This window comes from Peromyscus eremicus, chromosome 14 (assembly GCF_949786415.1).
Source record: "Peromyscus eremicus chromosome 14, PerEre_H2_v1, whole genome shotgun sequence".
Classification (NCBI taxonomy): domain Eukaryota; kingdom Metazoa; phylum Chordata; class Mammalia; order Rodentia; family Cricetidae; genus Peromyscus; species Peromyscus eremicus.
The window spans coordinates 51,359,283-51,372,304 of NC_081430.1; the positions used below are offsets into that span (position 1 = coordinate 51,359,283).

At 48.8% G+C, this 13,022-nt stretch overlaps 1 long non-coding RNA gene across 2 annotated transcripts; it reads left to right on the forward strand.

Annotated features, from left to right (window-relative positions):
- Positions 1-6,930: 6,930 nt before the first annotated feature.
- LOC131924365 (uncharacterized) lies at positions 6,931-12,645 on the forward strand. Of its 2 annotated transcripts, none has more exons than XR_009382868.1 (4): positions 6,931-7,095; positions 7,920-8,138; positions 8,368-8,513; positions 12,378-12,645. It is a non-coding gene; the product is annotated as an uncharacterized LOC131924365 (long non-coding RNA). The 2 variants fall into 2 exon arrangements; XR_009382869.1 differs by lacking the exon at positions 6,931-7,095 and adding an exon at positions 7,439-7,547.
- The last annotated feature ends 377 nt before the right edge of the window (positions 12,646-13,022 follow it).

Genomic DNA, 13,022 nt, shown 5'->3' on the forward strand with positions numbered 1-13,022 from the left:
AAGCTTCAGGCCACATACCCAAATCCTTGCTAGCTGACAGAGTTCTCTCCATATGCTTACGTGGGTAAAACTCTGGTGAGATGTTGGCAGTGTCCTTCCCACCCCATGCCTCCTGGGGGGGGCATCCCTGGGAGGGAGCAGTCTCAGGAGGGGGCATTCTTGGTGGGGGCAGTCCTAGGGGCTACTCTTCTCATACAGTGAACCTAGTGGTCTAGACCTTGCCTGGATCTCACCTACCTTGAGGCTCCCATAAAACCTAGAGCCTGGGGTTTGAGGTCCTCAAAGGCCGTAGGACTCATTTTAGCTGGGATGTCACTTCATAACTGGTTTTTGTCTCTGCCCTGACCACTACCCAGGCTTCTCTGTGCTTTGGCCTTTGAAGTTTCTGCATGGTCCAGGGGAAGAGGTCTTTCTGTTGCATTAAGGTTTCTCCTTTCTCTGGACCTTGAATTCAGCAGCTCATGTACCCAACATGTGACTGGAAGAGGACTGGAGCGTCTGTCATGTCACCCCCACCCACCCCCATGCTGAGGTGGGGAGCTTGCTCTTGGGGAGCTGAGCCTAGACGGCTGGGTTCTCCTACCTTGTAGTGCTGTGCCGTTATAAAAATCCCTTTTCAATAAAGGACGAGGCTGTTGGGTATTGATCCAGGCCCTCCCGAAACTATCCTGTGTTTCTTTCTTCTTGTCGGCTAGGTTTCTTTCCAGCTGATATTTTCTTATCCCCCTCTCCTACACCTAAGAACCCTTCAAAAAGTGGGAGCTGGACTCCCACAACTCCCGTTCTAAGATCACTTGAGCACTTTAAAGCAAGGACCTGCGTGAGGTTGTTGGGCCAGTATTTTAGTTGGCCATTTGTGTCTCTTGTCCCTGCCCACAGAGCCACAAGACTCCCCAGCCCTTGCATCCCATAGAAGGTTCCTTTCGCTACCTGTTAGGGTCCCATCTCATTCTTCTTGACACTGAGTACTTGTCATCTGTTGACTCAAGGCCCTCTGTTGGGCTTCTTTTACCTCCTTGAGTCCCTGGGCTGTTCCTCAAGGCCGCTGTATTCTTACTGGTAAGTCTGTGCTAAGGGAGAAAGAGGAGGAGTTTGGATGTATGTGAGGTCTCTGGATAGACCTCAGACCGTGGGTCAGCCCTCACCTTCAAAGCCCAACACTGACCTTTATCCTTGGTGTCCTGTCTCTTGTGAGTTGGAGGTAGAGTCATGCCAAGCCCATAGCCCCTTTAGCTTGAAGGCTTGGGGATCTCCCAATTAAATTCTGTGGAGAGAGCATACTCCCAGTACCTGTGTGCTCAGGCCTTGGCTTGATGGCAGGGATGGAGAGAGCCAGCCCCTCTGAGGTATTCACAGGGTTCCTCAGTCCTATTATCATGAACCGATGAAAAAAGGGTGTCCTAGCTAGGCAGTGGTGGCCAATGCCTTTAATCCCAGCAGAGATAAGGGGATCTCTGTGAGTACAAAGCTAGCATGGTCTACAGAGCAAGTTCTAGGACAGCAAAGGCTACACAGAGAAACTTTGTCTCAAAAACAAAACAAAAAAAAAAAAACGTGTCCTGTGTAGACTGTGAGGATTAGAACAACAGTTCTCAACCTGGGGGTTGAATGACCCTTTCACAGGGGTTGCATATCAGATATTTACATTATGATTCATAACAGTAGCAAAATTAGTTATGAAGTAATAACAAAAATAATTTTCTGGCTGTGGGGGAGAGGGGTCACCACAACATGAACTGTATTTTAAGGGTTGCAGCATTAAGAAGGTTGAGAAGCACTGGATCTAGAGGGGCAGGAGGGATGGTGTGAGTCCTGGGTCAGTCTTTCCCCTACACTGAGGGCAGGCCCCTGGCAGGTTTGAGGCCTATAGGCCTCAAGGCCGCCTCACCTCTTATAGGGACCCTGACGCTCAGAGACCAAGGTCTTGCTCAAGGTCACATCATGGGCTCTTGTTGCCCCTTTCTCCTTCCTATCATTCTCATTTGTTGCCCCTTTCTCCTTCCTATTTTTCTCATTTGTCTCCCCCCCATCCTCCTCTCCTCTCTGCCCTTCCCCTCTTCCCTCCCTCCATCCTTCCTGCCCCTACCATGCTCCCCCCCCCCACGCATTCTCTCTATGGGGTGCTCTGGAGTTTGAGGTGTCGGGGAGGGGAGGGGACTGCTTTGCCAGATCCCAGCCTTTCCTCCTTGCACATCTGCATTCCAGAGGCAGGGAGCTCTGGTTTGGTGCAGCAGCAGTGGGCACTGGGGTGAGTGGGCACTGGGGTGAGTGGGCACTGGCTTCAGGGCTGTGACCACACTGCTCCTTATCTCGAACACAAAAGGGGCTGTATCAAGCCAAGTGTCAGCTTGAGCCTGAGGCAGTTAGAGAACACCTGTTCGGAGGCCTTATACCTATTTCTGGAGGAGAGGCTCCCACCCTGAGCCAGGCCCAGGTCACCATCCCCTGTGAACTCTGGTTCCTTCCCCCTTGGCACTCTTTCTGCTACGGTCCTCACTACTCTGACTCCCACTGTCCCTGATGACCATGGCTGTGGGGCAAAGCGGAGGGGCTGGGACCTTCCTATCTATGCTGATCCCTCTGAGCCCTGCCTGACGGCAGTAGAGACTGAGGGACGTGGCAGCTAGGGTAACAGAGCCATCTCTTCCCAGAAGGCTTTCTGTGCTATATGGCATCCTGCTGTCCAGACATCCACCCTGGCATTCAGGTCTCTATTCCTGCCACTCTGAGTGCTTGTCTGCCCTGTGTCCCTTGTGGAGCAAACCCTGACCCAGTAACTCCTTGCCTTGCCTGGGACTGCTCCCACATCAGTACTTTTTTTTTTTTGGAGACCCTAGGCCCAGACTGAACTGCTTGGAGGATGGCAGGCACTGGGGTCCAGAGCATGTCTGTGACATCACATATTTCCTATCTGGTCATCTGTGGCCTAACGGCACTGCCAGATGGTGGCCCTTTCTGAGGACTCCATGGAGCAGTCCTATCCCTGGGTCCCATCCCAAGAGGCCTCCTGGGGAACAGCAGGTCCATAGAGCTGGACTACTTGTGTGTTACTGAGGAGCACCCACCCCAGGGCCACGGAGTACCTAGAGGGACCCAGGGCTGCGTTTGGGAATCTCTTGGGGAGGGTGGAGTAAGCAGATGGAAGGGGGCTCTTGTAGCTGTAAGTTTTTTCCCCGTCCCGCCTCACCCTGCCCCCTGATCCCATAGCTGCTTATAAAATAATCACTCAGAGGCTTAATATTATTTACAAACTGTATCGCCTATGGTAGGCCTCTTGCTACCTAGCTCTTATATCTTAAATTAACCCATTTCTATTAATCTATGTTTTGCCATGTGTTACGTAGCTTTGCTGGTTTGCATGTTGCTCATTGGGCAGCAGGCTGGCGTCTCTCCAGACTCCACCTTTCTCTTTCCTGTCTCTCTCCTTGGACTTCCTGCCTACCTCTAAGCTGCCTTGCCATAGGCCAAAGCAGCTAATTTATTAACCAACGGGAACAATATATATTCACAGCATACAGAAAGACCCCCCCCCCCCCAGGCTCTCTCTTTCAGAATACCTAGAGTCCTATCTGATCTGAGTCTGATCTTGAAGGATTCTAGCTGCTCTTGAGTCTCCTTTCAGGTAGGAGGAGGAATCACTGTTTCACCACGTGGGCCCCAGATACCACCCCATAGCCATGTACCTACCATGTACCTATCGTACAGGAGCCTAGGTAAGCCAGTTCCTCTAATACCTGGGGAAGACCCTGAGCTGAAGTCAAGTATCGAAGTAGCGCTAGGCCTGCTGGGAAATATGAGGTCCAGGGGCAGTGTCCAATGCTCCCAGTTACACCAGCTTTTTCCTGGTGACAGAATGAGGGCTGGGATGAGGAGAGGGTCAGGCCTGTCTCGGGCTGGAGCAACTTCTAAATCCCCATTGCCCAGAGGTCTGGGCTAGTCCTTAACCAGCTTTAAGAACAATCATTAGGTGCCTTGGAAGATGCACTTGGCCGAAGTCTGGCTTATCAACAAATACAATGTTGCTGTACTTGGCAAACGTCTGGCTTTTTGACAAATACAGTGTTGCTGCCTGCCTCTGTTTTAACTTTGGCACAGTGGCTGCTCCTTAACCTACTGCTGTTTGAGCCAGCAATTGCCACTCAGCAGTCACTGGCCTGCTTCTCTAGCAGCGGCCTGTCCACTCAGGCCACGGCCTGGCAGGAATTGATTCCACAGGCACCGGCCCTGTCGCTGCTGCTAAAGGTAGCTTTTACTAAATTTCTACTCTATTATGAATAAGACTCTAGATTCAAAGGCTGGGGTGAAAATCTGTGAGCTCAGAGAGGCTGAGTAGCAATTAGCTAACCCACTCTCCTTGCCGGTGTCCATGGAAGACCTATGCTTCCACTTCGCCAAACCAGAAAAGGCCGCGCCACTCCAAACCCCACCCTGCTACTTCCTGTGTGTGTGTCTCTCTCAGATGCCTTCTGATGCTCTATGGTTACTTTCTGTCAACTAGTTACTGACACTGCCTCCTGATCCAAGGTTCATTTTATTTAATTAAGGCAAATGCAAACTTGGGGTTCACAGTGTAATTGAATATCCTCCAACATGCCTCTTCCCGCAGCAGCCAGGATGCTAAAGGATGTGCCACGTATTTTATCAACAATGTGTTTACTCGTGTTTAGTAAATGGGAGAACTGACTATAAATGGCTTCTACAAGTGCTCAATAAATACGCTTATGTTATTGCCTTCCTCAGTTTTCTCTCTCAGGCTGGGCCTTTATGGAAAAGCAGAAGCAGTAGGACAGGGTGGAAGGAACTTCAGCGGGAAAAGGATGGAGGGAGCTGACTCCTGGGCTTCGGTCCTGACCACCTCTTGCAAGGAAGTCTTGACAGGACCAGATGGAGTGACATGAACCCACTGGCCCAAAAGGTGACGATTGGGTGTTTAAATGCGACAAGCTTCGGAGTACCCTATAGCAAGATATGTTATTAGGTTAGGGACTAGGAAAACAGTTTCATGAATTGTTTTAGGTCTGTTATAATAAAACCAAATAACAATTTTGAGACGGGAGAAGTTATTTTATTTTATTTTTTTGGTCTGGGGATAAATGAAATTTCTTGGATTGTAGACCCACAAGATTTGGGCTCCAATGTCTTCCCATCACTGCCTTGAATTTAAGAGAGTCAAAATCCCAGTGATGCCTCCTGTGCATCAGTCTCTCTGGGCTGCCCCACCAGCAGGCAGATTTACATGGGGTCTCATTTGAATAGTGGGCTGGTTTCAGCTGTGTGAGCCAGCTCATCATGGGAACTTCCTACTTACCTGTAACTGTGGAGGGTGGAGGAGCATTCAGATCTGAGTAATCAAGTGTTCCTGTGTGATGACTTTGGGTCCTCTTCAGTAGAGCCCACATTGTGGTGGATGGATGCAGGAGATGCTTGTGTCAGATCAAAGAACTCTTAGAGGCTTTTTTTTTTTTTTTCCAAAGTAAAAAATCTTTATCACTGTTAGTTTCGAGCCCACCCCTTGGGGACCCACCCATTGTCCTGATGTCATCTTACGTTAAAGCTCCCTTAAGAGGGGAAAAAAAAGCAAAAAACCAAAACCTTCTCCCTCTCTCTCTCCCTTCTCTCGCCAGAGGTAGTGCGCACCTCTCTGTCTCTCTCCCTCTCTTTATCTCCCTCCCTCCTCTCCTCTTTCTCTTTCTCTCTCTCTCTCTCCCTCCCCCTCCCTTCAATAATAAAAATGTTCCACAGGGACATGTGTCTGCATGGTGTTTTCATCACTCCATGCCACAGCCCCTCTGCTGCATCTGCATGATGTGCCTCACCCACCACAAGGGCACCTTGGTCCAAACCCGCCAAGGCCTCTTGAGAACCATTTCACAACATTAACAATCATGACACCAGACCTACTCACTGCCCACTGGAAGAGAATACACAGACAATTATAGGGAGCATGGAATGTTGGATTCAACCATAACCAACCAATTAGAACAGATAAAATATTCACAAAAATCACGAAAGCAGAACTGTACACTTATGCAAGAGTTTAAGGGTCAGTGAATTTAAGATTAGGACACATTTGGTGTCCTGTGTTAATCACCAGTGTGACAGGTTTTACTGCCTCATGCTTTACCATCTCTAAGGTTATAACCCCACTGTGACAGACTTTGCATTTCCGTATTTTACAATCCCTAAGGCAAATGTTTTATTTCCTGCTTTACTTAAGGAGATCAATTAATCCTTTAGCAAACATTGGGTATCAGGTGTAGGGAAAAGAGGCTGGCTAAAGAAACCCGAACTGACCCTGGAGCCCAGAACTAGGGAAAGATGGCTCAGATCAGGGCAGAAAGAAACACAGTTTGCCTCAGATCAGAATCATCTCTGCCCCTGGCCAACTGACTTGTAAAACCAACCAATCACAGCGCAGGACAGTAGAACCCTGGGCCCCAAGCCAACCTTCCCAAATGTGGGATCAAAAGGATGAACCCCAGGCTAGTGCCAACTCACTGTGGATAAACTAACTTGTACATTTAAAATGCTAATCAACTGGAGAGATGGCTTAGAAGTTAGGAGAGCTTGTTGCTCCTGCAGAGGACCCAGGCTCTATTCCAGCACCCATACAGTGGCTCATAATCATTCCGGGGATCTAACTGTAGTATCACCCTCTTGGCTTTGCCATAGATGGCCACCTATGAAGGTGGCTTGTTAGTAGTTGCCTAGGTTGCTTGAGCACTCCTCCCTCCCTTGTGTGTCTACACATAAAGTAGAGGTTTCAGTTAGGGTGGAAAATTCGACCTCTGCCTTCATTGTGATTTTTTTTTGTTTGTTTTATTTTGTTTATTTGTCCTCTCTGCTAGTAGAACCCCCTTCGCTTGGTACATGTTAGCCATGTAGAGAATGTTTGCTCAGAATTGGTGTCAATTGCTATCTCCAAACCTCCCCATTCTCCTTTCCCTTCAGATTGGCGGGATGAAAAATGGAGCTAAAGGTTACAAAGCACCCAGGAGCCTCAGGGCACAGCATTGTGTGTGTGCCAGCTGCCAGCTTTCACGATGCCCTGTTCCAGATCCTAGAAGCAACACCTCACATCAGTGTTCCCTGGAGGTCTTTTCCAAATCCGGAGGGGAGCTGGGAGTTTCTGGGTTAAGATGGTCTTTCCTGGTGGTGACAGCCTGTCATCTTGGTCACCCCAACAACTGTCCTTGGGTTTTGTTGGGGTTTTTTTTTTTTGGGATTTTTTTTGGACCAGTGAAGACATGGACTTGGCTTTGTCAACAGGAATAGTTTGTCTAGCCCGATGGCTCTGAGGGCTTTGCCCCACCGCTGAACTAACCCGGCCTCCTCCCATGAGGCCTGCCCCCCCCCCAACAGTCAGGGAAAAGGTCTGTGTAGGACATGAGTGTTGGAAGGAGGAGGGCCCACGGGGTGGAGGGTGGGGGAGGGGGTGTCTACCCAGTATCCAGTGAGCAAAGGCAGCAGACGAGCAGTTTCATCAAGACTCCCTGTGGGCTGTTAGTTTTTATGTTCATATAATTATCTCTCGGAGCAAGCAACAGGTTATTTCCTTTTAGTCCTTATATTGTTCTTACCAAGGACTCCAAAGTCCAGGTTAAAACATGGTTTCCCCAGTGTGCTATGGTTCCCTTGACCAGTGAGTTGCTATGGTTCCCTTGACCTGTGAGTAACAAGTTTATTGTGGTTCTTACATCCCTGGGTGTGGTCTAAAGGGAAAGCAACTGCTTAAGGTGTTAAGTGACAAATCAGGCCCTTAAGGTGATGAAAACAGCTGTGATTACCCTGAACACAAGCTAGCAAAGATGGCCATCGCGAAACAGAAACCTAACTTCAGCGTTTCTCAGAAACCCCGTGACTGGGGGTGGGCAGGGCTTGTTTATCAGATAACGGTCTTACTCATTTTTCCCTAAAAGGTCATACACCACTGGCCAGAGGACATCTGCTACCCATAAACTGGACTGGTTGTGACAGGCACATCCCCCTGGGGGCAGGCACAGCCTGGGAACCCTATTCCATCCAAGACAGGAAAAAAATATTTCCCTGAGAGGATGAGATCTGCCCCTGGCACTTTCAAGGATCCTTGTCTTACCCTGGATCTTATCTCCCTGCTTAGATTGCTGCTCTCTCCTCTGGTGAGACAGCCTGGAAGCTTGGCCCTCAGTAAACTTTTATTTTCTACCCCAACCCCAGTAGTCTGTATGGTGGTTTCTCTGAGCTTAACACAGAGGAAGGATAAAAGGGTCTTTGAAGCTGGGGAGGTGGTGGTGTGGCACACCTTTAATCCCAGCACTCAGGAGGCAGAGGCAGGTGCTGTGGGAATTCGTTCCACCAGTAGCTTTGTGGCTTCCTATCTGCCCACAGGACCGCTTAAAGTGGGAGAGAGACAGGGTTGAGCTCTCTTGAGTGGTGGAGACCGAGTCAGGCAGCGTGGAGAAGCCTCTGTCAATCCCCATCTTTCCTGGGCAAAACGGAAGGACACTGCAACGGATCTACCTTATCCTGTGTCTGTGAGTCTGCTTTCCCATAGCACCCATTAGTAAATTGATATGTATTCATATATACACCCTTTTGGCTCTCGTTTCAGGCCGGCAATCTCTGAGTTTGAGGCCATCCTGGCCTACAGAATGAGTTCTAGGACAGCGAGTTCCAGAGTTACACAGGAAACCCTGTTTCAAATAGACAAATTAATAAGTAAATATAGTCTTTGAGTTTTTACTAGCAACGCATTTTCAACATCATGAATAATATAAAATATTGGGAACAGAGTGTCCATGTATCAATTTCAGTTACATGGAGTTTAATGTAGATTGGTATCGATACCTTTGTAAACTAAAGCTCTTACACTCTCCAACACAAGGCTGACTGCTTCCCATTTATCCACTGGCCTGGGGGCAGCCCCCCACCCCCCCTTGCTCCAGCATCTGCCCCCAACATCAAGTTTCTAATTGTCTCCCACCACTAGAGTCTCCTGGGCTAGTTTTTCACCCCCAGAAGGCAGCCGGGTGGCCAGGAACTCCTGGCCGGGGTGGGTCAAAGGAACCAGACTTCAGCTTGAAGGTTCTCTATTCTGAGCAGTCCCAGAGGATGACTGTTGCACTTTACAGATAGTAATAGTGTCTAAGGTGGAGCGATAAGATGAACGCATAGAAGGATAACAGGGCATGGAATTGGGCGGGTGGGGGATCTGTGAGAAGTTCAGGGAGGGAGGGTATATGATCAGAAAATACTGTATGAAAAAATTTTTATTGATTAAACCAGATTTTAAGTAGGAGGATTGAAAGAGGTACTCAGAAAAGACACACAGGAGGCATTCTTTAGTGTCTTGCAGTAGCCACACATGGTGTGGCCACTTTGGTGGCTCTGAAGTTACATGTGAAGGAGTTGCTAAAAGTTTTTTCCTCTCTTTGGCCAATGAATACAGGGTGGCTGTCGGTAAGGAGTTTGAGTGGGATTATAGTCCGCAGACTGTGAGCATCTAGATTTGCACATTGGGTTTGGACAAGTCCTTTTACTGTAAACAGGGTTGCTGGTAATTTCTAGAAAACTGCAGGTCTGCAGCTGGGAAGGGAGAAAGGCCTTAATTAAGCAAGTGCCTTTGGAATTCTTGACTCTCATCTTGTAAGCCAGAGTCTACTGAGTGTGGCCCTGTCCTGGGCCAGAGCACCCTTCAGGGCAGAGGAGACTTCAGGAGCATCCTCCTCATTCTGGGCAGTTATGGAGAGAGGTCCCCGTCTCTGTCGCTTCCTGCTGCACTTACAAACTACCTGGGCCTAGATGACATGTAAAGAGCAGCACATTCTCAAAGGGCGGGAGGCAGGATGTTTAAGGCCAAAGTCTGCAGAGGGCCCACAGTCCTGCTGCGTCTGTGTAGGCCTCACCCCTGTTCCTACACGGGCTGGAGGGTGAGCTGAGCCCTAAGCCAGTGACATCCACTTCCACCTTTCACCATATTTGCGGTGTGTGTCCTACACAAGTCTGCTGTCGCCTACAACCCAGCCACAGCCGCCAAGGACACATGACTGGATAAGTGCATGTTATTTCCTGGAAGCCATGAACAAGGGTGCACACAGAGCCCTGAAGAGCCACACACTGGGGAAGACACATCTGCTAAGCTGCTGTCAGCACAGTAGACAAGGAAGCTACAGTGTGTTTCCATGAGAGGGGACAGACCCCAGTGCCACACAACCTCCTGGAAGAATCTCACTTGCCTAATTTACCCCAACACACACACGCACACACACACACACACACACACACACACACACACACACACACACACTTGCCAGTAAAGTCTGGCTGCAAGTAACACTGACCCACGTTGTTTGCAGAAGCCAAGGACAGTGGTCACTCCTAGGGGACAGAGGGGGATGGAAGAGAGGGAAGGAGAACAGATGGGAGAACAGGAAGCAGCCTTCTGGGACATGGAGCCTATGGGTGGGCTCGCGATATAAAAATGTTTCCAGTTTGTGTATAATTTGTATACACTTACATATGCTTCTGCATACACAATTATGTCTCAAAAACTCCAGGGGGCTGGAGACGGTTCAGCAGTTAAGAGCTGAACACATTGCTCTTGCAAAGGCCATAGCTTGGTGCCTACATTAGACAGCTTACAAATGCCTGTCTCCACAGCCCCAAGGAGTCCAAGCCCCTCTCCTGAACTTTCCTGGTACCTGCACCCCCCACATATACATAATTATACATAAGACAAATTGGGATAATTTGAAATTTTTCTTTTCTGTGTATGTATGTGTGTATATCCCTTACAAAGAACGAATAGTTTGGGGGAAAGCCTTGCCTTTGATGCAGGGAACAGAGGTGTGGGCCACCCAACTGGCTCTGGGCCCTTGACAGAAAGTGAGAAATTTCTTATCAAGAAACAAGGGGCTAGAGAGATGCTAAGTGGTTGAGAACATTTGCTGTTCTTGCAGGAGACTTGGGTTTGGTAGCTCATAACCATCCGTGGGCACACAGCAAGTGCACATACATATACACTCAGGCAAAACACTCACGCACATAAAGATAAATCTTAAAAACCTCTAAAAAACACAACAAAACAAATGCCCATTCGTTCATCATGTGGCATCATCAAGAAAACAAAAAGACCAGCTAGAGATCGAAAACATGGCTTATAAGGCATATACTTGAAGACTTCATATCTAGAAATATGCAAAGTATTAGAAAGAGAACCTGATTTTTAATGGGAAAGCCAGGTGTGGTGGTGCAGGCCTGAAATCCTAGCACTTAGAAGGTGGAGATAGGAAGAGTCTGGTTTTTTGCTTTGTTTGTTTGTTTGTTTGTTTGTTTGTTTTTGAGACAGCGTTTCTCTGTGTTGCCCTGGCTGTCCTGGAATTAGCTCTGTGGACCAGGCTGGCCCAGAACTTACAGAGGTCAGCCTGCCTCTGCCTCCCAAGTACTGGGATTAAAGGCGTGCACCACCACTGCCCAGATCGTGGAAGAGTGTGATCTTGAGGCCAGCCTATTTAAGACAGAGTGAAACCCTGTCTAAAAACAAAATGGAAAAATGTGGGGGTGGGGTGGGGTAAGAAAACTCTCCACTGAGTGAGAAATGTGAAGAGCCCATAGCACACCACAGGTTCCCAGCATCATGAGACATTTGGGACACAGAAGAAGCTCACCATACCAAGTGTGAGAGGCTGGTGCCATAATCCTGGTGGGAATTTAAGTTGATCCTATGGCTTTGGGTGGCTGTTTGTAACCAAATAACCATAGAAATTTCACTCATAGGTACTCTAGAGCAATGAAATAGCATTCACACAAAGATTTGCACACACCATCCAGAACGGCTTCATTTATAATGGCCCCCGGCTGGCACAAACCCACAACATGTGTCAACAAGGGACTTCTGCAGGTGATACATGTTCGTTAGAACGTTTAGAAGGTATAGCTGTGCAAAGTCAAGGACAGGGTGAACCAGTCCTCCTGGGGATATGCCATCCACCCGGTGATGTGGCTAACTGGTCAGGAATTTTGAGCTTGGGTGCCTGGCTAACAGTCTCCACTAGTCCTGAGGGGTTGGAGTCTTGCCAGCTAATTGTGGCCTGAGTAGTGGGGTTGGGAGGATTTGCTTCTTGTGTTGAAGTGCCCTCTTGTGTCTATATTTTGAACTGCAAGCACAACCCCTGATGAGTTAGGTTAGGTTGGTTGGGTTGGGGGAGGCAGTTCTGAGGGTTGACCAGGTTTGTGCTCAGACTGAAATGGTTGCAGAGGTAGCTGTGTTCTTTGGAATACCCATTTTTTTTTCTGAGAAAGCGGACAGTTTAGCATTACAGATTATGTATACCTTCCTGTAAGAAGTCTCTCAGCTTTCCCAGAATCCCTACCTGTGTTTTCTTCCCTGTTTTGTGCAGGCTCCTGGAAACCACGTTGTGAGCGTGACCTCACTTCTCAGACCACACGGATAGGACCACGAATGGGAACTTGGAGAATACAGTCCAACCAAGGTTCTTTCCCTGGGAATTTGGAAGGACAGAGATGCAGAGGCAGTCACCATGGTGACAGGGAGTGGTGGAGGAGCCACAGCCTGCACTGTATGTGGGAGAGAAAGCAGGTCCCCTGAGGAGAAAGGTGACAACGTTCACAGAGATGCCTTCTAGCCCTGAGGTGCGCCTGTGAACAGCTCGTAGGTTCGGAGAGGCTTCTGATGGCGCATCCTCACTGTTAGCTTGACTAGATTTGAAGTCACCTAGGAGACACTATCTGGTGTGTCTGTGAAGGAGTTTCTAGAAATGTGTATCCACGGAGGGGGAGACTCACCTGAACATGGGTGGCATCATCCAGTGGCCTGGGGTCCCAGACTGAATAAACAGGAAACAGAGAAGATGAGGTCAGTGCTGGCATTTGTCTCTGCTTCCTGACCGCAGACACCATGTAACCAGCTGCCTCATGCTCCTGCTGCCATGGCTCCTCCAAAGTACTCAGAGTCCCACACAGACCACCAAGAGACCAAATCTGATGCAAAAGCAAAGAGTCTTTTTATTACGAGGTAACTGGGG